The following is a 25,174-nucleotide window of genomic DNA, read 5'->3' on the forward strand; positions in this document are numbered from 1 at the left end:
TAGCAATGTATCACATGTTTGAAATTTGCTGAAAGTAGATTTCATTACACATTTGTGGAATGTACTTTCCACAAAAAAAATGGATGTGTTAATTAGCTTTATTATGGCAATCATTTCACAGTGAAAAAAATATATATAAACATCACATTCTGTACCCTAAATACATGCAACTTTTGTTTATCAATCATATTTTAATAAATATTAAAAATGAGGTTCCTGAGATATTCCTTTGTTCTAGAATTTCCTGATTAGGTGGGGCTGATTTATCACATTCAATATATGGTCAGTTTCTTTTTCTTTTCACTTCTCTCCCTATTTTAAGAAACATTACAGCAGTATTTTAATCTAGATGCTTGCTATATATTAAGTACGTTTTATCAACTGAAATAGCACTAACAATAAAAATCCTTGGTGATAGCATGTTGTTTTGCTTCTTCTTGCAGGGCGAAGAAGGCAGCATGAGCGACCCCTGAATGTGCATTTGGGCATATTTAACCATTTGGTTTTGAGTAGGAGAAAGAAGACGGCCATCCCTGTGAAAGGTAAAAAAAGAAAAAAAAATTGTAGCAGCTTTTTACTATTAGAATTTTCAAACATACTAAAGAGTTAAAAAAATGTACAGCAAACTCCTATGTACCTACTACCATTAGATTTAATAGCTATTAGTATTTTTGCTACCTTTTCTGTGTGTGTGTGTGTGTGTGTGTGTGTGTGTATGTTTTATACTTTTTTTTTTTTTTTGGCTGAAATGTGTGAAAGTAACTTACAGACATATGAATTTCTCCTAAATGCTTGGGGCCATAATTCCTAAAAATAATAATGTTCTCCCTTGAGAGATATTTTAGGATATTCATAAACTCTGTGGTACAGAATTATTTAAATAGCTTCTAGTAAAGGGTCTAACTTTATGTTCCCTTCATAGTTGATAAAAATAAAGTCAGACTAAAAAATTTAAACAGATTTAATTAATGGACAGATGAAGCAGTATGAATTTGTTTGATATAAGAAACATGAACATGAAGGTGTGAAATTTTCCTGAGAGAGAAGGATTCCATACTTTTTTCATTCCCTGAAATCTGCCTATCCATCCCCTATGGATGATGTTTTATGGTTGCGTCAGTGGATTCGATCACTGCCTTTACCCCATTCTGATCAGCATTCTTCAGTACACCAGTGCCTGTGATCTAATGTGAACAAAGGTCTTAAATGATTTTTTTTAAAAAAATCTAAACTTGTAGGAGAATGTGGGAAAATTATGAGTGGTAATATGAAATTGAGATTTATATATTTAAACCAACATTAGAGAGAGTAAAATTAGAGCAAAATTAGAGAGAATAAAAATTAAAACATTAGAGAGAGTAAAAATGATTCCCAACTTAACTACCTGAATTGAAATTTTATATAGAATCTAAAAGATGTGTTCTGCAATGATTGCAGTTCCCTATCATTACACATTACAGCCGATTACATGACCAGTTAGCTGCGATTCTTGCAGGGTGGCTGTTGACGGTTGTACATTCCAATCTCAGTGATAGTTTATTTATGATACCTCTCTCAAGTGTTCCCTGTGTGTTGAAATATTGTTTTGTTTCTTTCTATATTTTCAAGCATTTCTTTATAGACATTTATGAACTGAAGTTGCCCATCTTTAGCATATTTTAAAAGAAGTCTAAACTAACCATTTAGGGCAACAGTGGCTACTTCTACTGTCCTTTTTCAATTTGACTAAAAGGTTAGTGATGGGGCTGGGGATGTGGCTCAAGACCAGTAGTGCGCTCGCCTGGCATGCGTGGGGTGCTGGGTTCGATCCTCAGCACCACATAAAAATAAAATAAAGATGTTGTGTCCACCGATAAACTAAAAAATAAATATTAAAAAAATTCTCTTTCTCTCTCTTTAAAAAAAAGGTTAGTGATTCAAAGGAAACATTCAGAAGGAGCTTTGAATGATCTAGGTTGCTTTCTCATTCTTTGGCCTCTATATGGTTATGCTTAGAATGAATCATAGGTAGCTTGGAATGATCTAGGTTGCTTTCTCATTCTTTGGCCTCTGTATGGTTATGCTTTGAAAAGATGAGTGAGCAGGGAAAATGATGGATGAATGGAGGGTTTATGGAGTCCAGTATTGCCTGGGTCATTTAGGTAGGGGATATTTAAAAAAAAACAACAACCTTTTTTTTGAAGTATAACATACCTACAGAAAATACACACAAGTATGTAGCTCAATCTCATTGCACAAATTGAACACACCTGTGTGACCAGACCAGCACCCAGGTTAAGAACATTACCAACACAACATCATTCCTCCTTCTAGACACTACCCTGCTTCCTCCAAGGAAAACCACTGCTTTGACTTTGAGAGTATACATTAGTTTTACTTGGGTTTCTTTTGCCCACGTGTGTGTGTGTGTATGTGTGTGTGTGTGTGTGTAAGTGTGTAAGTAATACATAATGCAAATTGTACTTTTTTGCATCTGTTTTTTTTAAATCAATAATGTATTAAAAAGGTTACTCCCTATTGTTGCATATAGTTTTGGATTGTTGATTTTCATTGCTGTAGAGTGTTCTATTGTAAGAGAATAGTATAGTTTATTTATTCTGCTAGATATCAGGTAAGTATATGGAGCACCGTCTACCAGAAATGGGGATTAAACAAGATTTTGTCCTCATTGTGGTTACAGTGGAGGTGATCTTAGGTTTCCAACCTCTGCCCAGCTTCTGCTGGATATGAAGGAGAGGTTCTAACTTCTGATAAGAGAGCAAGACACATGTGCAAGAGACGTGTCTGGTTTCTTCAGTCCTGTCATGATTTCTGCTGCTCTTGCTATGACTCACCATGTCCCTTTCACTTTATTCCCTGCAGGCACTAGTCTTCTGTATTCTCGTCTGCCATTCTTACTCTCTGTAGCTCTTCTGGGGAGACTGTGCCATCAAGGAATATTTAAAGCTCAATTTTACGTGTTAGAGGAGGGCAAAGAGTAGAAGGTTGTGGGCTTGCACTTGAGGAGCCCACGTTGTGGTTGTGGCTTCACAGTTATGGACGTGGGCCACACTCCTGGAAACCAGCTGTGCCGTAGAATTCAGGGATGTAAATGCACAGACTTAACTGCACCTGTCTGGTAACAGGACTGAGATTAGTAGGGAGTGATGTTAGCTGTGGAATCTGGATATATATTCCCTGGCCAAATTTTGACCCAACAAAGCATGTTGGGCAGAATTTAGTGAGTTTACCAATTTCTTTCTCTTTTTATTTTTTTATTCTAATTTGTTATATGTGACAGCAGAATGCATTACAATTCATATTACACTAATATAGAGCACAATTTTTCATATCTCTGGTTGTATACAAAGTATATTCTCAGGAGAGTTTAACAATTTGTAATCTTTAGGAAATAAAGGGTTATTATAGAAAGTGTTCCTCATGAGATTTGGATGTTTCTATGGTCAAATTCTGTTTTTATAAATAAGGTCTTATTCAAATACAATTGTGCTCATTTGTTTACATATTGTGCTATAACAGTAGAGTTGAATAGTTGCGAAAGAGACCAGGATTGAGTTGTTGGAACAGTGACCATATGGCCCACAAAGCCTAAAATATTTACCATCTGGCCCTTTACAAAAAACTTTGCCAGCTCCTGCTTTACTTCATAAAAGAAGAACATAGTAATCATAACCTCTGTAGTCACATAATAGATTGAGCCCATTAAATTTATGTTAATGTCTTTATTCATTCATTCATTTATCCATTTATCTATCCATCCATTTATTCAACAGATATTTAGAGTGCCCATTAAATTTTATGTATAAAATGGTGATAACTAGATAAATTTCTTACCTTATGAAATTTATGTAAAAATTTTGACTTATGAATTTGAAGTTCCATTCTATGATTATGTTTTCTATTAATTGAAATGAAAGAATAATATGGAAATAGAAGTACCAGATCCTCAATTTTAAACTGATATGTCCATTGTCTTCATTAGTTTTATAAATTTGATTAAACACTTATTCCCTATAATTTAATGGGTACCTCAGTGATGAGTTACATAATGTTACATACATACCAACTACTATAGTTCTGAGGGTCCTGATTATTTACATGTGGTGACTCTGACCTGCCTGAGAGCAGCCTTGTATGAGAAGGGCTGAAGAGCATTTGAAGTGCTTATCCAAAGCAGGCCAAATAGACCTCTAATTGTATGCTACTTTAATAATAAATAATAACCTCATCAGAAAGAACAGTAAACCAAGAAAATAAAGTTTGGAATGTACTGTAACAAATTTATCTCTATTGGAATGCTTATCTGTTTGTGTACTCAAGGTCATAAAAGATTATTTCTGCTTCAGAGAAGTCTATAGGAGGCATTGTAATGAACACAGAAAATACAGAAACATTTGTTACATTTTTCTAAGTAATGTGCTTTTTTTGAAGGAGGTTACTGGGGACTGAATTCAGGGGCACTCAACCACTGAGCCACATCCCCAGCCCTAGTTTGTATTTTATTTAGAGACAGGGTCTCACTGAGTTGTTTAGCACTTTGCTTTCCTCCTGCCTCAGCCTCCTGAGCCACTGGGATTACAGAGGTATGCCACCATGCCCTGCAGAAATGTGCTTTTAACATCTTTTTAACCCATTTAGCATTTTCTTATGTGCTCATATATGTTCATGGGTGGACACTAAGCTTTGGGTGACTTGCCTGTTCTTCTCCCCAAGATTGTCTTTAGACCAGCCCAAAGGAAATAGTCAAATCATACTGATGAGCCATCATAAGCCATGAAGGCTGCATGACCTTTTAGCTCAAGAGGTCTTATAGGAAATGAGGTTGGACATTTATTTGGAAGTTGTAGTTGCAGTTACTTAGCTGTGTGTAATAATTCAAAGGTGTAAAAATGCATCGCCCGGCTGTCAGATATCAAATGGAATGCTCTTTGCCACCATTTGAGGCAGTGATCTGTATGGGGGTGCTTTCCTCTGAAGTCTCAGACTCCTGAAGGAACCACAGAGAGGGATTATTAGCTAGTGCAGCGAATCAATGATTCAAACTCCAAACTGGTTGGTTTTGTGGCTGAATTTTGATAAATGAAGTTTAGATATAGTTGATTTGCTAGAAGAAGAAGAAATTATTTATATTTTCTATGGTTTGGATAAGGTTTGTTCCTGAAAGATTCATGTGACAGAAATTTGGTCCTTAGTGTGAAGGACAATGTTGGGACTTTTAAGGTCAGTTGGGGTTTCACCCTCGGAAAGAATTGATGCAGTGTTTGAGGGAATCTGGTTGGTTCCTTTGAGAATGGGTTGTTGAAAGGGAGCCTGGCACCTTTGCTGGATCCCTCTCCTGGATGTGCTCCTCATCTCTCTTGCATGTGCTTTTGCCATTGTGATGCCATCTTCTATGAGGCCATTGCCACAGATGGGCAGATATCAGTTTCATGCTTTTGATCCTTCAGACTCTTTTTCTTTACCAACCATCCAGTATCAGGTATTTTGTTATAGTAATGACAAATGGACTAATACAGTATCCATTCACATATTCTTTTATTTTATAAAATTCAATCCTATTTTAAATTTTTTTTTCTTTTTTTTTGTTTGTTGTGTTGGAGATCAAACGCGGGTCCTTATACATGTTAAGACAAGCATTTCACTGCAAACTACATCTAGCCCTTTTTGAGTAATTCTTCTTTATAATGGTTTAGGTTTAGAAAAGAGATAATAGGGCTAGGGATGTGGTTCAAGCCGTAGTGCGTTTGCCTGGCATGCGCACCGCCCTGGGTTCGATTTTCGGTACTGCATACAAATAAAGATGTTGTGTCCGCCAAAAACTAAAAAATAAATATTAAATAAATATTAAAATATAAAAAATAAATATTAAAAAATTCTCTCTCTCTTAAAAAAAAAGAAAAGAGATAATAATTGAAAAGACCAAAAGAAAATAAGTATTACAGTTACTTTACCAAGCTGGAAACTGCAAACTTTACCCTTTGGTTAAAAATAAAGTTTTCTGAAACAAATTTGATGATGAACCAGATCACTTGTCCTGTGTTATTAGAAAATGTGGATCTTTTGTTGTCCATAATATGCAGTTATCTTGTCAAGAACTCAGAAGTCTTGATTTGTCAAATCCATCTGATTGAAATTTATCAGTCTTTCAAGTTTTATTTTCAGGAAGGGAAAAGTACTGAAGCACTGATACATATAGCTTAATAGAAAAAATATGTTTTAGAAAGAGATCAGGATGATTTGCTTGGTTGCAAGTGACAGAAAACTCCGTTCTTAACCATGTTTAGTGAAAAAACTTACCAGCATATTGAAAGTCTAGGGATGGAACTGCCTTCAGGTGGGGCTTGCCTGGGGCTCTAATTGATGTCATGAGAATCTGACTTAACTGTGTGTTCATGGGCGGCAAATGAAAACCTCCACCAGCTTCAGGTCCACATCAAGTGCTCATCCAAGATACCACATTCCTGGACATAATTTGTCATGCACCTAATGCTGGATCAGTCATTGTGCCTTTGGCTTGTTCTGATTTGGATTGCCTGGTTTATATTGTTTACCCCTAGAGCCTGAGGTCAGCAGGAGAGGAAGCCTGTGGAATGGTTCCCTCCAGAGGTAAATCCAGGTAGTTAGCAGGAAGGCCAGTGGGTCCTGAAAGGTGAAATAGTAATTGTGACAGTTATCGTTAATGTATCTTTCTATGATTTGTAAGCACTTTCAGATATCTTCTTTATTTAACCTGAAAGATTTATTAGGTAGGAAGAATAAAGAAATGATAAGGAACATGGATTCTGGAATCAGACTGGGTTCCACTATTAGTGGCATGAACTTTTGACTAATTGCTTAACCTTTCTGTGCCCCAGTTTCCTCAACTGTGCTATGGGGATAAACACATTTATCTTATAGGTTCTGGGAAAGATCAACTTAATGGATATTTGTGGGGCACTTCAGATGGTGCCTCATACATACTAATCTTACTCTCCCTTGTCATTGTGTTTGACCTTTAAAACAGCTTTGCCAGCAGAGGAGTGAGTGTACTGACCTCTGCATTGACAGCTGGGTCATGTGGGCTGTAAGGGTCAACACTGTTAGGTCCTGACTTCTGCCCCAACCCCTCTGTGTTATGACAGTAGGGCATATGGGTTAATAATGTCAAGGAACCAGAGATGAAAAGACCCACAGAAAGTAGACCTGCTTCATAAAAGTACCTGAACACACCTACATTCTATCTGTAAGTTGATCTTTGGCTTCCCATGTGAAGAATGCCCCCTGGTATATTTAGGGGAACATTATTAGGCCAAAATTCACACTGCCATTGTTCCACCCTGGTGGAAATATGCCTGGGTGGGACATTCAGGCATATCTTGATTGGCACTTACTCACTTGGGAAGTGTTTGCTGGTTTAATCACATTCAGTATTCCGAGCTTTAAAAAACACAAAGATTTTTGTGGTGGGAGGTGATTTGAACCTGTCAGTGTGGTGAGAGGATGTAATCACTGACTCAGAAGTTTGTATTGTTGTGCAATTCTGTTTCCAAGGCCTTTAGCCAGTTCTGTCTAGAAGTAGATACTACCATCCTTTTTAAGAGTATTTTCCTACTGGAGATGATGCTGCACTCCTGGAATCCCACTGACTTGGGAGGCTAAGGCAGGAGAATCACAAGTTTTAGTTTCAGTTGGATAACTTAGTGAGACTCTGTCTCAGGCTTGGGGAGTAGCTCAGTGGTAGAACTCTTCTGAGTTGAATTCCTGGTACCCTCCCCCCAACCCCCGCCCCCCCCCCCAAACGAAACAAAAAAGCTTAATGAAGGAGGCTTGGGACTCAGATGTTGATATGACCCAGACGTCTAGGGAGGGTCATGTTGCTTTCTGAGGACTATGACAATAATTTCTTTGTATTTACTGTGGACTTAAGATATTGGTGGCTCGAAGTATCAGTGTGAGTAATCCATGATGCACCTCAGAAATATGCAGCTATAAAGCAAGGAAAAATTTAGCAGAAAACACAAATTTGGCTCTCCCTACTGTGCTTTTGAGGAAAAATGGGGCTATTCAGTATTCACAAAGCTTGCTTCTTGTCCAGACCCACCCGCTGCATGGCCTGACAAACTGCCCTGCAGATGCAGTTTTCTTCCCCAGTGTGACTGTGCTCGGGCTGTGGGAGCTGCTCAGATATTTCTTGAATGAATAAACCTATCTGAACTATGTCTTTTCCTTCCTTTTCAGTTCCTTTTGACAAAGACTTGTTTACCACGTGGATGTCTGAGAATTTCAGCTAACTTTTGCTGAACACACCACATTGTTTTTATTCACTCTTTAGATGAAGGTGGCAGTGTTTGAGTATTGATTGTAGCAGCTGGTTTTATAATGATATTTACATTCCAAATAACACTCAGAGAGTGAAAGGATTAGCTTCTAATTCTGTAGTAAGACCCTAAATTTGCCAAATGCAGGTGGGAATCATAATAGATTCTTAAATTTAATTCTGCTTACTTTGTTCTTAGCCCTTCTGGAGCCTTTTGCCTTGCTGAGTAATCTGTGATTGAACATAAATAGTTTCTTCATTGCCTTTAACCTGACCCCATTTTATGGTGGAGAAAACAGGGTCAACCTTATTTTCTGTCATGTCAGCAACAAGAGTAATGAAGTTACTATTACTTATGTGATGGACACCAACTTATGTTTTTTTTGTTGGTTATCCTATCTAATATTCTCAATAACTCTGTGGTCCTTATTCTACAGATGAGGAAATGGAGGCACGGCCAGAATGTGGCTAAGTAGTGACAGGTCTTAGCAGTGACATGCCCTGTACTGCCAACTGGGCAGAGCTCAGACTGGCTGAACACTAGAATCACCCTAGGTATTTAAAAGCATTCCACATCCATTCATATGCCCCAATCCCCACCCTGTACGTTTTTTACTTGATCTAGGGTCTCAGGTAAAGTTCCTGTGCATTCAGGATTTAGAACCTTTGGACAGCCATGGTTTTGAAAATTTGGTCCCTGGAATGGTAGCATTGTATCAATTGGAAACTTGTTAACAAGAGAAAATTCTTAGGCTCTATCCAGATGGCCCAAGTTGAAACTGGGGGTGGAACTGAAAAACAACTTAAAGTTTACCATTAGTAGTCCTAAGTCTATTCACAGGATAGTGAAGCAGATCTTAGAATTTTTTTATTTTGTTAATCTGAAACTCTAAACTCATTGAACAACTCCTCTGTCCTCCCTCCCCCTAACCTCTGGTGACCACCATTCTACTTTGTTTTCATTTTTACTTTAGATAACTCTTCTAAATAGAAGATCATGTGATTTGTATGTACTCTCAAGATTGAGAACCACTGAACTCCAAACTTGATTCAGCTCATTTCTCTCTAGATTCCTACCCACAGTATTAATATCAGCCGTTGTAAGCCTCAGACTTAACCTTTGTGCATGCTGTGCTCTTTCTAGTCCTTTCTCTGCCCCATTGTTTTTCTATGTCATGTTGGTAGGTTGCTTAACTTCCCTGAGATGGTTTTCTCTTCTGTGTAAAGTGTATAACATGACTTGTAGAGTTGTGCTGAGTTTGAATGACTGGACATGTGGAAGTATTTTGTTAAGTTGTCAGGTTGTGTAGCAGAGAACAATTTTAGGGCCAAGGATGTAGTTCAGTGATAGGATTCTTTTCTAGCATGCATAAGGATTTTAGTTAGCATTGTAGTACTGTGGCCAAAATACCCGACAAGGACAATTTAGAGGACTTAGAGGAGGAAAATTTATTTGAGGCTCATGATTTTGGAAGTATCAATCCATAGATGGCTTACTGTACTTTCTGGGTCCAAGGTAAAGCAGAGCATCATGGTGGAAGGACATTGCAGAGGAAGGCTACTCATTTCATAACAGTGTCAGGAGAGAAGAGAGGGGAGGGGTTGCCTGGTAGAGGGAGAGAGAGAGAGGGAGAAAGAGAGAAACGTGTGCACGCCCTCAGTGACCCATCTCCTCCTGCTATGTATGCCCACCTGCCTTCAGTTACCACCAAGTAACTAGGATGGAGTGATCAGGTTACAACTCTCTCATAATCTTATCATCTCACCTCTGACTATTCCTGCATGAACGGGAACATTTGGGGGACATTCATTTCTAAAGCATAACAATGAGATTCTGGGTTTGATTTCTAAGCACTGAAATAAAAAAAAGTGTGGATTGCAATATTCGTTTCTTTTAAAAATTTAGATTTTTAAAAAAGGTTATGCAGTTCTACAAGGCTGCTTAGGAAAAATGTTATCTGTTTCTGCTGTTCACTAGCCCATTTCTTATCTAGTGTTTACCTTACTGTGTAAATAGGATGCACAGATGTTCTATATATCTTAACTGTCCTGTATACACATTTAGTTCTCCTTGGATTTAATAATTATTTTGTTTTTTAAAACATAAGTTTTCCTTGCACGGATCACTAATTGAACCTCGAGCAGCCTTCCATGTGGATTTCCTCTTAGTGCCTTGACACACATAGATGTTTTCAATTTCATCTTGGAGAATTCTCACCTAGAGCCTTGCTCTGTAGGCTTGCTGCGTGGCACATCTCAGGAATTGCCTTTTGGTACCATGCTGAGGAGTTCTAAAAGAAATCTATTGTATTGGCTTCCATCTTTCCCTCATCCCATATTCTCATTTTTCTTATTTTATTCACTTACTTTGACAGAGCACACCTTCTGAAACTTCCTAACAAATTACAAATGGGAGGTAAGACTTTTTAGTTGTTATATTACCTGAGAATGTCATTCCAGGTTGGAAATCACCAAGCTGTGGAATAATGAAGGCACTGCACATTTTTCTACCATTTGTCCATCTAATGTTGACAGTAGGAAGGCCCAGGCCTACTGATTCTCTGTCCTTTGTAGGTGTCTTCTTTTTCTTATCTTTTTCTGGTGTTCATAATTCTTTTTATCATCAGTTCTAAAATTTCACAATAATATTCCTTGGTAAGGGTACACTTTCATTTCTTGTGCTGAGATCCAAATGGGTATTTTCAATCTGAAAACTCATCCTTAATTTTTAGAAAATTTCTGGAAGTACAGTATTTCATTATTCATTCCCTGCCTTTATTTTCTGGAATTCCTGTTAGGTGTTGAGTTATCCCATGACTATACATCTTTCCTTTTGTTTTCCATCTCTCCTTATAAGCTACTTTATTAGGGTATTTTTTGGAGTTAGATTATCTAACAATCCTTCTATTAAGTTTTTCATGTTTGATACCATGTTTTTAATTTCTGACACTTTTCTGTTGTTGTTTGCCAAATGCTTTTATTTTGCCAGTATGGTTTCTTAGCTCTCTAAGCAGATTAATATTTTTCTTTTTGAAATTTTCTTTTCTGCATGGTTTCAATTTCTGTCAGGTTGCTTCCACCCCTTATTTCTGTCTTTCATGCTAGACATTTTTCTTTCTGTGTCTGAAGATCCTGAAGTGTCTGTTCATGATGAAGAATGAGGCTTTACAAGCTGGAAGATTTGGCTTGTTTGGGTCTGTCATTAGTTGCCATCCTGTGTGTGAATGTTTTAATATCTGCTCCTGTTATCTTTGTCCTTGTGGGCTTATATGCCTTTAAAAAGAAATAACTGGGGGCTGGGGTTGTAGCTCAGTGGTAGAGCGCTTGCCTTGCATGTGTGAAGCACTGGGTTCAATCCTCAGTACCACATAAAAATAAATAAAAAAATAAAGGTATAAAAAAAAAGAAAATTGTTGTGTTGAGGTTTGAAGAGGAACTAAATGTGTGTTCATGGGACTTGCAGTTAATATGAAAGTCTAAAACAAACAAAATAGACCAACTGCAGACACACAAAATCCAGGTCAGGATTTGTAGCAGCAGCATTTGATCAAACACATACCTGCAGTGGTGAGCATTAGCTTGTGTTCTTTTATTTTAAGGCCTGATATATATTTAGATGGTCTCAGCAGAGATCTTGGCTTTCTTGTTAACTCTGCAGCAGCTGCCTCTTTTTCTCAGCTGAAGGTTTTTATTTCAGGTGCTAAAGTACCAATAAATTTATAAATAATAATTGGGCCTTGTGGTAGCAAATAGTAAAAACAATCCTTATTGATGTTTCTAAAAGGTATTTTCTGACAGTTAAGCATATAATCCTTAGATTAAAATGCAGCTGACACATTAAGCCTTCTTACATAAAAAGCCAAACAATAGGCTTTAATGCCGTTTGTCCTTGACCACCCACAAAAAGGGCATTCCTGCAAGCCAGAGAGATTGGACATAAACAAGGCATAGGCAGCGGGGCTGAATTTGTGAGTTTGATCCTTAGTAAATGCTTTAACAAAGCATTGAAACTCAGACCAGCAGAGAGTAGGTAAAAAAAAAAAAACTATTATTAGCCTTAATTCTGATAGCAGGTCACTGGAAAAATCAAGCAGCATTAGGAGGGCAAAGTGGTTCTTTTTAGTGTAGGCTTACTGACCTTGGATTATTTCATCGTCTGTCCCTTGTAGTGCTCAGTTCCGTTGCTTCCCTTTCTCACTGAATGTTGGAAGATCCTCTCTCAAATATACTTGCTTCCTTCCAGCTTACTAGAGCGCAGCCTGTCGGAGGAATGCTTTAGCCACTGTGTAGTAACCAAGATGGTTGTTCCTGGCCTTGGCAATGATTACATAACAGAAGTCCTGTTCAACCCCTTGCAGCTCTGCACAGGAGCTCTTTAATAGCTCTGACTTTACCACCTGGAAAGGAAAACCTCTGGTTTTATGCTGATGGCCATGGAAGCTTGCCCAAGGTGCTTCTTGGACACAGGGATTGCAGGGCTGTGTGCGGAGAAACTTCTTTCCACTTACACACATTGGCCTATTCCGACTCTGAACCTTGGTGGAAATCAGACTCACAGGTTTCCTACTTTTAGGAAGTCACTTACTCTTGTTTATTGAAGCCATCAACCATCTAGCTATAGTTTAGTTATTGTCTTGAGGTTGAATTATAATTGAGAGGAAGCACAATGCTACAAAAATGCCTGGTTGTAAAGTTATGAATTGCTGCATGTTAAGAAAGGGACCTGTTTTTGTTTGTTTAATTAGCACCTAGCTCCTCCTTTTGTTTATACTTCTTCAGTCTCTTCCTCATGCACTCCAAACCTGTCTCCTTGCTCTTTTTTGAGGTGAGGGGAGGAGGGAGGTGTGCTGGGGATCAAACCCAGGGCCTCATGCATGCAAGTCAGGCATTCTACCACTGAGCTATATCTCCAGCCTCATGTCTCCTTGCTTCCTTAGATGGTAGTGCCCTGAACTGCAGGAGCTGTGTCCTTTCCTTAGCAGACATGGGCTAGGGTTTTTATTGCTAAGACGGAACCCTGCAGATGATGATAGGTTAGCTGACCAATGCTCAGCTTGGGTTTCCTGCATTTTGTCATCCCTGTTGATTATCACAGTTGCTGCCTGTGCCACACTTCCACTTTGAAAGCAGTAGCCCAAGCATGAGCACAGTATCTCCTTGGTTCCCCTCAGCTTAACTGAAGCAGCCTGAGTCTTTCAGAAGACTCTTTTAAATTCTGAGAACCAGCAAAGGGAAAGTACTATTTGCAGAAGCCACCAGTTTCTGATCTTGTTAGAACTAGTTCACTCCCAGAGCTTGTCTCAGCTCTGTGCAGTCTTTATAGATTCCTGGGTAGAGGAGCCAAAGAAGAACCAAACACTCAGAGTTTCCAAGTGGGTTCAGATTATATGCCCCTGGACAACAATGGTATAAAATTCTGTTGCCAACATGGTATTGGCACTTGCTGTGCGATAATTATTCTTTAGTGAATTTATATTAGCAGAAGCTTATCGTTTATATACATGATAGTGAAAAGGGCTGATGTCAGAAATGCTGTCAAGAAATAAAGTGTTAAATTTGTGGTATAGATGAACTTGTGATTCAAAAAATATGTGAACTATTATGAGACAGATAACAGAGTTATCATTTGAGATTGTCATGAATAAGGCCCCTCATGTGGTTGAGAATTTACCCACTCAGTTTCTGTATGGGAAAAATTGTTCTTCAGCAGTGTGAATGAAATATTCTATCTATTGTAGAACTCCTTCAGCTTCTGGAGGGGGGTGAGAAGAAAGAGTGGCATTTATGGAATTTGGCCATTCTGCCAAAAGGGGTGTGCTCCTCCAGCTGCAGCTGGGGTGGCGGGTGGGAGCACAGCAGGGACAAAGGTGACTCTGTAGAGGCTCTGAGGGGTCAGCGCACTTGGTGAGGGGTTTCAGAGGTTGCTGACATTTCACAGGAGACACCCCCCCCCCCCGCAGATCGTGCCTTGTGTGGGGGCCACAGTTACAACACCCTGGGGAGATTTCCTGTTGGTCCATGATGCAGGTCATCATATTTAAAGAAGTTGGGTCTCACCTCCAAGGTGAGCCCATCACCCACCTTTCACAGTGGGGCATCTCTTGGAGCAGAAGCAGGGACTGAATGAGCGTTAGTTAGGTGGCTGGTGAAGTTTTCGTCTTTCACGTGGCTTTTGTTGGGAAAGGAAAGGAGAAAGTTACACTTCACTAACATGGAAATGGAGTTCCAGAAGAAAAGGCAGGGGTAAGCCAGGCCTGTGAAGGTGGTGCTCCGCGGGATGTAGACTGGGGCTGGGGCCCTGGAATAGAACAGCTCTGGGAGGACCAGAAACTTGAGATGAACAGTTATACTAATGTGCTTTAGATTTCTTTTGATTTTCTGTTGAATTTAGGAGGGGATTACAAATGCTTTTTGTTTAAACTTGGGCCATAGCTTTCTTGTCCTCCCCTCCCCAAGCCTTATTGAGGTTTAATTTGTGTACAAAAACACAGAAAATTATTGCCTACAATTTGTTGAGTTTGGACACATGTATACACTTGTATTAGCATCATCACCACAACCCAGGTAATCTACCACTTTAAAACGTTTCCTTGTGTCCATCTGCCAAACCCTTTTTTTGGGCAAGATGGGGACTGAGAACACTAACCATGAAGTTAGTGTTTAAATTTTAGGTGCACAATACCATGTTGTTGACTTTAGGCCCTGTTGTACAGCAGGTGTGTAGAGCCTACTCATTTGTTTCAATGTCCCTTTGTGCAGCTCTCCATATCACCCTCCTCTCATCTCTGGGTAGCCACCACTCCATTGTTTACTATTTTTAGTGCCTCATAAGAGGAATCGTGTAGTATTTGTCCCTCTGTGACTTTTTTCACTAGCATAATGTTTCTTAGGTCCATTCATGTTGTCATCAGTGGTAGAATTTTCTTTTTTAGGGCCGAATAATGTTCCAATGTGTGTATATATCACATTTTCATTATTCATAGTTGGTGGGCATTTGGGTTCTTTTTATATCTTGGCTATTGTGAATAATGCTGGTGTAAACACGGAATGCAGCTATGTCTTTGAGATACTACTTTCAGTTCTTCTGGAGAGATCTATACCCAGAAGTGAGATTGCTATGTTATCATATGGCGGTTATGGTTTTAATTTTTGAGGAACCTCTGTACTGCTTTCCAGAGCTGCTGCACCATTGGACATCTCCATCAGCAGTGAACAAGGGCTGAGCCTTCCCAAGAACCCCACAAACATTTGTTAATGATAGTAATTCTAACAGATGTGAAGTGATTTCTCTTGGTTTTAATTTTCATTTCCCTGATGTTAAGCATTTTTTCATATACCTATTGTTCATTTGTAGGTCTTTTTTGGAGAAATGTCTGTTTTAAAATTTGGTTATTTATTTTTGATATTGAGCTTTAGGAGTTCTCTATGTATTCTGGATATTAACTCCTTATCTCTTACACGGGATGTAAAGATTTTCTCCTATTTTTTAGGTACTCTGTTGATTGTTTCCTTTGCTGGGTAAAAGCTGTGTTTTCTTTTCTTTCTTTCTTTCTTTTTTTTTCAGTACTGAAAATGAACCAGGGGGAACTCTATCACTGAGTTCAGCCCTTTTTATTTTTTGTTTTGTGACAGGGTCTTGCTAAGTTGCTCAGGCTGGCCTTGAACTTGTGATCCTCCTGTCTCATCCTTCTGAGTTGCTGGGATAAGAGGTGTGCATCACCATGCCCAGCTTGCTGCGCAGAAGTTTTTTAATATGACAGAATCTCACTTATGTTTGTTTTCTTGCCTGTGCTTTTGATGTCATACCCAAGTAATCATAATCAAATCCAAGGTCAAGAGCGTTTCCCTATTTTTTTTTCCCCCTAGGAATTGTAGGTTTCAGATCTTGTGTTCAAATCTCTAACCCATTTTAAGAAAATTTTTGTGTATGGTGTAAGATACGAGTCCAGTTTTGTTCTTTGAGATGTGGATATTCAGTTTTCCCAGAACCACTTATTGAAGAGACTAACTTCTCTCCCTTTTGTATTCTTGGCACCCTTGTTAAAAATCAGCTGACTGTGTGTGTGGGTTTGTTTCCTGGGCTCTCTGTTTTGCTCAGTTGCTCTATATGTCTGTGTTTATGCCTGTACTATACTGTTTTTGATTTTTGTAGTTTTGTGGTATACTCTGAAATCAGTAAATGTGATGCTTCCAGCTTTGTTCTTTGTTTTTCTTGCTCAAGATTGCTTTCACTATGTGGGGTCTTTTGTGGTTTTATACTAATTTTAGGATTTTTTTTTCCTATTGCTATGAAAAATATCTTTGGGATTTTGGTAGGGATTGCATTGAGTCTATAGATTGCTTGGGGTAGAATGGACATTTTAACAATATCAATTCTTCTAATCCATTAATGGGGTGTCCCTTTTTAATATTTATTTTTTAGCTGTAGTTGGACACAATACCTTTATTTCACTTGTTTATTTTTATGTGGTGCTGAGGATTGAACCCAGGGTCTTGCATGTGCGAGGTGAGCGCTTTACTACTGAGCCACAACCCTAGCCCTTAATGGGGTGTCTTTATTTGTGTCTTTGATTTTTTTTTCAACAATGTTTTTAGTTTTCTGGGTCTAAGACTCATTCCTTGGTTAAGTTCTTCCCTTCCTTCTTCACTCTCTCCTTCCCACCCTTCCTTCCTTCCTTCCTTCTTTCCCTGGGATTGAACCAAGAGGCACTGTACCATTGAGCTATATCCCTAACATTTTCATTTTTCATTTTGATAAAGGATCTTGCTAAGTTGCTGAGGCTGGCTTCAATTGTAATTCTCCTGCCTCAACCTCCTGAGTTTCTGGGATTACAGACATGTACCACCATGCCTGGCTGGTTAGGTTTATTTCTGTGTATTTCATTGTTTGGTGCTATTGTAAATGGGATTGTTTTCTTAATTTTCTTTTTGGATCATTCACTGTTGGTTTATAGAAACACAACTTATTTTTTGGGATGTTAATTCTTTGTATCCTGAAGCTTTAATCAATTTGCTTATTACTTCTATAGTTTTTTGGTGGAATCTTCAACATTTTCTATATATAAGCAGATGATTTTTCTTCTTTCTTTCCAATTTGGATGGCTTTTATTTCTTCTTCCTTTTTACCTGTGTAGGCTAGGACTTCCTGTACTATATTGACTGGAAGTGGTATGAGTGGGCATTTTTATCCATTCTGGATCTTAGAGAAGCTTTCTGGTGTTCCCATTGAGTGTGAGGTTATCTGTGGGCTTTTTGATCATGGCTGACACTGTGTTGAGGTAAGTTCCTTTGGTACTTAATTTGTTGGCTATTTTCATCATAAAAGGGTGTTGAAGTTTGTCAGGTGCCTTTTCTGTGTCCATTGAGATGATCATGTGATTAGGGTCCAAGCTTTCCCGTAGAAGGTGTTCCCTGGGACCCCAACCTGGTGCTACCAGCAGCTGTGATGGCAGGCAGAGTTCGCAGAGGAGAGCTAGCCTGGTCTGGGTCTTCTGGAGGGTTCTCTCTTAGAGTTGAAAACCCTGGTCTGTGTTCTGTTTTAAATAATGGAGATGGGTCCTAAGTTTATTTTACTATTACATATAATAACAGTAAAAGAGAGTGGAAGTATAGGGCAAGAAACAACCCACCAGGCTTCTTTGCAGTCCTGTGTTTCCTATTAATTATGTCAAGGTGTAGAGTCCTATTTTCAACAGTAGAAACTGTTCCTCAAACATACTATCATTCAGAATCTTTTCTTTAGACATGATTGAGCAGCATCTGGCGGGAGGCCCCCTCCCCAAGCCTGAAGAGACCTTTGAACACTTCAGACCTCATGTGACAGGGTCAATGCTGTCATTTCACAAGCAGGGAATGGGAGTTTCATACTGTTGACAATGAGAATGTTGAGGAACAAACCACAGATGAGTCCTCTTCGCCTCTAGCGCTGCATAGACTTGGACTCAAATTGTTTGGGAAACCTGTGGTAGGTGGGTGAGTTATCTTGCATGCTGTAGCAATCCAGTATGCTTTCTTATAAAGTTATTCCATGGTGGTGGTCTCAGGAACTCCTTCATTTTTCCCAGGAACAGCATCCCAAGCTTTGGAGGTCTTTGCCCTGAAACCTGAATTGAACAGGGGTGGTAGTGTGATTGGTTGGCTAGGGAATCCTTAATTCTCTTCTAGTTGAAGAGTGACTTGGTATATAAAAGCACAGACAGACAGATCTGGGTGCAAATTGAAGCTTCTTGACTGTGACTGCAGGTAGGTTACTTAACCTTCTTAACTCATCTGCAGAGTGGTTTATATCATTTGCCTTGGTTATTTTAAGGATTAAAAGACATTGTATGTGTGTGTTTATTTATTTGTAAGACTTTATGTAAATATGGGGCTTATATACATATATATATATGGGTTTTTGTGTCTGTTATGTATGTACATATATGCACGCACATACACTATATATGTGTGTGTGTGTGTGTGTGTGTGTGTGTGTGTGTGTATATATATATATATATATATATATATATAAAACATAGTGGTTAGTACAGGGTTGCACACATGGTAGTGCTAAATAGCAGATGTTATTATCGTTCTCTTGCATATTATGCTATAATTGTGCCCAGGTTCTGGGATGTGCTGGGTACTGGTGCTGCTCTCCTTGTGCCACCCTCCCTTATGCCATAGTGCTCCTTGCAGGGAAGTTGTAAAGCTGCCAGGCTGTTTGAATTGCATCCAGGTTTCAATTGCTTCTCTTAGTTCTTTTGGCTTTTAAGCCTTTGGCTTTACTTAAGGTCCACTGTGTTCTCCTAAAATCTTACCTATTAAAATTGCTACTGACTTGTTCATGATGCTTTTCTGGGACAGGGACTGTGATGGGCCTGGCATTGGCAAAGTCATTTCATCAAGACACATGTCTTAATATTTTTATTTTTTCAGGTTTACTTTCCCTCATGGACACTAAGGGAGAAAATATTTGTAAAACAAACTGAATTTATTAGGCAGTCATTAGTTTTTCTTTTTGTTAGTAACTTGACCACAGCGTTGGTTCACAAGGGACAACTGGTGTTTGATGTTAGACTTAGTTAAAATCTGGCCAGTGGCAAATACTGTCAGCTGTCTTGGCACTGAGCTTGTCCAGAAGGATCACAGGTAGAATCAGTTTCTCCTACCCTTCATTTAAAATAGCAGAGAATCAAAGGACCCTACTATGAGGAACCTAACTTGGAACCATGAACTTGGAGCAGTAGCATGCAGAACCTTGATGGTGTTTCTCCTTTCATCACTGGGTTTTTATTTTCACTTTTTAAAAGAATTCCGTGTGTAGCTGGGCACAGTGGTGCATGCCTGTAATTGTAGCTCCTTAGGAGGTGAAGGCAGGAGGATTGCAAGTTTGAGGCCATCTTGGGCAATTTAGTGAGACCATGTCTCAAATTAAAAGAGGCCTGGGTACATACTTTAGTGGCAGAGCATTTGCCTTCCATGTGTGAAACCCTGGGTTCACTCCCCAGTACTACCAAAACAAAGGCCGACAGGGATTATTTTTCAGGATAATTAAAAAAAGGGTCCAGAATAGTTGAAGTCCACACAATTCATTTCTTTGAAACATTGACAATGTAAGGATAGGCCTGAGGCTTAATAATAGATGTATTGGAAAAGAGTTTCTGCTGTGCTAAGTGATTTGACATAATTGAGCCCCAGTCCTTTACCACCTTCAGTATAGAGGGACCAAGACTGTGCGATGTTTGTTGTGTGATTTTTTTTGCAAGTGAGGAAAGCTGTTTCCAATATAAATGACTATGAGGCTAATATTTTTCTTGTTCTAGAGCTTCCCCCTGGGAGTAAGAACCCAGGAATCCTAGAAGAGCTTTTCATTAGCTTTCATGGCCTCTTTTCCCTGGAGAGCCCACACTTAGCAGTGCTTTGTTGATGAGACTTGTTTTAATAAATGTAACCATATATTCCTAGAAGGTCACCAGGCAGCCATGAAAAAGAGCCAGGCAGAAGATGAAGCACCGTTGCTGCCACCGTGGCACACTGGGTGCTGGATCCCACTTTGGGGCCCTAGGAGGGAACATGAAGAGTCTGGGAGGGGGAGCCACCAGTCCAGGGTGCTTAGAGTGGCCGAAGCACTGATTCCATGTTTTTCTGAGCATGTGCTGTTGCTTCCCTCCCTGGTAGAAAAAAACCTTTTACTGGCTCTGAATCTGTGTTCTCTGTGTTATATCAGGCTCCTCAATTCATCCTTACTGTTCATCCCTTTTGAAAAAACAAACTTCAGTGCATACCATTTACTGTGTCTGCAGGAGACCCATCCAGCACTTAAAGCCCTCACCTCTTTTGGACAAAGAAACACCACCTCAGTGTGTAGCCTGTTCTCTCTTGGGGGGAAAAGTGATCGAAGGACTATAAACATGTGTTTGTAAGTGCTATTTAAAATTTTTTTTAGTAGGGTTTTAGGAAGTCGAACTGAATGGGAGTGATGGGGATTACCATGGTGTGGTCTCCATACAGTAAAGGAAAGCAGTTCACACAGCTGGAGAACTGGAGAGGAGGTAGCAAGGGATCCCGCCGGCTCCCTTTGGCTGGGAAATAATGTTATTCTGTGCTTTTGAGTGTTTATTCCTTCTCTCCCTCCTTTCTTCCTTCAAGCATCCATGCAGTTACCAAGCATCAGTGAGTGGCTCCTCTCTTCAAGCTCTAATTCAGTGCTATGTAAGAACAAAAAGAGTGAGAACACTTATTTGCCATCTTTGGATAGGAGGAAAAGGAAATTTTAAAGAATAAGCTTATATGCATGTATCTAAAATTAGGATGTTTGTGTATTTGAGAAATGTGATGGTCAAGGCCAATGTGTTTGAAAAACTTTGAGATTCTTATCCCAACTGTTTTTTTTTTTCCCCTAATGCACTACACATTGTCCTCAAACTCCTTCCCGCAACTAAAAGAAGGTGATATGAATAAAGTGAGGAAGCATAATAACATTTTTTTCAGATCTTAAAAACATTTAAATAAGAAAAGTAGTGATTAATTTGTTTACGTAGTGATTTGGAAATTTATTATTTCTAGGAAGTTCAGGGAACATTTAATTGAAGTAGGAAAGGATATTTTCTCCAATTTTTCCCTGTGAAAAGGAAATGTTGAAGCATTTGAAATATGTGTGTATCTTTGTATATTTTCTTCAGTCCACTTTATTATGTATCTAAGACAAGAATCCCAACGGAAATGTCTCTCAGGGCCAGCTGGGTCATGTGAATTGCCCAAGTGGGTTGGATGTTAGATAAGCGGAGGTTGGGCACTGTGACACACTAGGGAGCCCTTTGCCCCTTGTAATAGGAGCAGCTGCTGCTTGGAACCTTTTCCTGGTTGCCAGGTGGCAGCCCAGGTGGAGGTGTGAGTGAGGGGAGATCTTCCAACTTTCATGGAAATCCAAATTTTTAAGTAAGTGATTTAAATCTTTAACACTGACGCTGTAGGGGACAGAGAAACCTTGTTTGTGCTCTGCATTTCACTCATGGGTCACCATTTAGAACCTTTTGTTTTATACCACTAGAATGTATTAATATGATTTGGAGTACTCACAAAATTATTACAGTTTTTTATTTGAAAATAAAAATTTCTAAACATTAATTACAAATTTTTCAGTTGCATTTGGATTGACATTTCCCCATTTGTTGTGAGTTTAGCTATAAATATATACCACAGAGACTTGGCCCTTTAATAAACATTTGTTAAACTGTATTTGATGCTAAGGGGTTTAATAATCCATAGCATTCCAGTGTATAAGAATCATAGAGAAATTTGAACACAGAAGCTGTTGATAGAATGAAACAAAGAAAAACAATATGTTTTCTGGTTGTAGAGTCGTCCACTGTGTCAAGTAAATAGAGAAAGCATCTGCTTTCAAAGACAAAGGAACTAACCGTAGGGTTAAGGTGAAAACAGAGAGAAGTAGGCTCTGTGAATACTATTTTTGTAGTAAGAATCTTTGCTCAGTCTCATTTTCTAAGCTATCATTTTTCTAGCTTGACTTCTTTTTACGTTTTATTTTTGTCAACCTCTTGCACTTCTGAGAGCCAAAGGTTGACAAAATTTTCCCACCCTGTCCATGTGTTCTTGGTTGCAGATAAGAATATAGGCAGAAAAAGCATTCATTGCAGGAATATCCAGCAGTTACCAAAGGAGCCTAGGTTGCCAGAACCTTTGCAAAAATCATACCACAGGAAAACTGAGCCACCACTGTGCCCTGGACACCCCTGATGGCACTGTCAGATGCTGCATGTATAGTTTTTTTCACGCCACGCCAGTGCCTTCTCTGTCTTGTCTCTTTGTGTTGCTTACTTCAGACTCGGAGTCCTGGGAGGGAGCATGTGATTGTTGTGGGCACACACCGCCTGGCAGGGATAGAAGGAATGGGCTTGTCAGCATCTCTGAATGAACCACTCCCACTAATGGGAGGCCATTCTCTCACTAGTGATCATCTCTAACACAGGCGACTCAGATGCTGGACCCCATTCTGTTAAATTTTAAATCACTCCTCAAGTAAGAGAATGGAGACATTCAAAGCCCATTAGAGGCAAAGAAGTCAGAGGCTGTGCCATTCCCAAGACCTGCTGGAGTTGGAATTTTAATTCCTTAATGCCTGGCTCCCAAATCTATGCACTTACCCATTTCCTATTCAGCCGATTCTTCCTTGTAACATGAATGGCAGCATCACAAATCCTTTCCCTGACCTGAAGGTTGCTGCTTACTTTCTATTCCAAGAAATGTTCCAACTCAGTGCTGCCCTGATGTGCATTACATTGTCATCTGCCTTGCACAGCAGGAAATTCCCCAGGGTCAATACAGATGGTTTTGACACAGTGGTTCTGTGTAAGCACCTTTTGACAGCATAGTTTTTGGAAATGACTTCTTTCAGGGTCCATCCTCTGAACACCTAGCGTGTGCTTGCTAGGTGCTGGGTACTATGTTCTCAAGTCAGTTTCTGCCCCTTCAGTACTTACTTAGAGAGAAGGAAAGAATAGGATATATATACACACACACATACACACACACAACTTGTTTATTCAGTAAAAAACTGACAAATGAAAAGTTTTGGAGGGTAAAAGATTGTTAAAGTCCATGGCGGAAAAGAAGGAAATAACTTATGCTAACCCTTTCCCCAATTTGCATATTACTGTGATAAGGGGTGGAAAAGGGAGTGTCCGGAAGGGGGCAAAAAGTACAGCCTGCTGAGCATGAGGAGAGGCCCAGAGGCACTAAGGACTAGTCCAACCTACATGAACCTAGCTTTTTAAAATACTCTGCTTATTTGCCCTTGTCTCATTCTCAGCACTTTATGACATTTTTTTTTACAATGGGTGAAACATTATTTTATTGCAATCAATTAACATTCAGTAATTCTAATTCTCATATGTTCTCTCTTGCTATGAAGTGCCATGTTGGCTACTTTACATTTGAGTTGTAGAATTTGGAGAGTTCTCTAAACAAATGACTTTGCTATGGGGTAAGTCACTTCCAGTGGGTACATTGCTGAGTTCTGATTGTTCCATGTGTTTTTGGTCTGGTTGGCCCAGTGGCCATCAGGGACATGTGATCCCCAGTGTAAAAGCTAGTGTACTGGTCTCATGATGAAATCTTATTGCAAGTACCTTTTATAAATGTTGTACTTTTATTATAAAACAATGGGCTGGGGTTGTGGCTTAGTGGTGGAGTGCTCACCTGGTGTGTGTGAGACAACAGGTTCGATCATTAGCACCCATAAAAATAAACAGATAAAATAAAGTCATTGTGTCCATCTACAACTAAAGAAAAAAAAGTGTATAAAACAAAAGCTCATGATCACAAAGTGAAAATAAGTTATTAACACCCAGGCTAAGACAGACATTTGCCCCCTACTAGAAGGGCTTGCTTGTCTAAAAACTCCCCATCCCCACTCTTCCCAATCATGACCTACCCCACAAAGGTAAGCACAGTCCTATTTGTTCAAGTCCCTTCCTTCAGCACATCTTTTCTATCTCAAATCCTTTCTACCTGTGTGTCAGATGTAGTGGATTCAGGAAAGCCGGTGTTCTGACATATGGTCTCCTGAGTTTTAGTTGTGGTTAAAATTCCTGTTTAGGTGGCTGGAACAGGAACATGTTTGGGTGCAAGGCTATTGAGTCTGTATTTTAACATCATGTTGGATGACCTGTTATTGCATTTGGCCCTGGGTCCTTCAGTTCCTGGGTGGTGCCTGCTTTTCTTTCAGGCTGAGGCCCTGTAGCCTCCTATAGTACTTCCCCTGGCAGGTTCTGGTGTGAGGACTGGCATGGGAGCCCTGGGAGTAGGCAACCAGACTGCCTGTGTCACTTGAGATAGGTTGTCAGTAACTTCATTCCAAAGCAGACACAAGTGTAATAAGAAACTCCGGGCCTGTGGATTCCTGTAATTTAAACCCTAGTCACTGTTGGACTGATTGCATAGGAAATAGGTTCCATAAGAAGAGGTTCTTATGTAAGAATATTTCACATGGTTTTCAGTATCATAGGGTTGTAGAGAGGTTCATTTTTCACTATGGTGTAATACACCTGTTTAACTGAAGTAGCAGCAACTCATCAACATTGTTTGATTTCAGTAACGCAAAACTGCTTGCCCTGTGTGCACAGAATGCCTTTCCTGTACAATGTGATCTCGGAGTATTGCAAGTCCATGCTTCTGTCTGGATTGAAAATGAAGGGTTCAAAGGCAGTGAAAATCAAGGGCTGACCACAAAGCCCAGGTGGCCCACCATCTACAACTACATGTTCTAGGTGCTCGGGTGCCTAACAGAAAGCCAGCCCCTGGGAGCTGCTTACTAGTTTATGAGGGGAATGATTGCTCTGTGGCTCTCAAAGCAGATGATTGATGCTGGGAATGAGT

General features: G+C 39.4%; 1 protein-coding gene and 1 long non-coding RNA gene across 3 annotated transcripts in view; one reads left to right on the forward strand and one right to left on the reverse strand.

Annotated features, from left to right (window-relative positions):
* Positions 1-452: 452 nt before the first annotated feature.
* Positions 453-12,486, reverse strand: LOC113196862 (uncharacterized). The gene is made up of 3 exons (XR_003302615.2): positions 12,435-12,486; positions 11,856-11,996; positions 453-533 (listed from the first exon to the last, which is right to left on the reverse strand). It is a non-coding gene; the product is annotated as an uncharacterized LOC113196862 (long non-coding RNA).
* The window catches only part of Sgms1 (sphingomyelin synthase 1), a 258,044-nt gene continuing 233,323 nt past the window's right edge, over positions 454-25,174 (forward strand). For both annotated transcript variants that reach the window (XM_026408957.2, XM_026408959.2), the window contains exon 1: positions 454-542. The gene's annotated coding sequence lies outside the window, so the exon portion shown is untranslated. The remainder of the gene's footprint in view (positions 543-25,174) is intronic.

The sequence above is a fragment of the Urocitellus parryii genome, chromosome 5, assembly GCF_045843805.1.
Source record: "Urocitellus parryii isolate mUroPar1 chromosome 5, mUroPar1.hap1, whole genome shotgun sequence".
In the NCBI taxonomy this organism is placed as follows: Eukaryota; Metazoa; Chordata; class Mammalia; order Rodentia; family Sciuridae; genus Urocitellus; species Urocitellus parryii.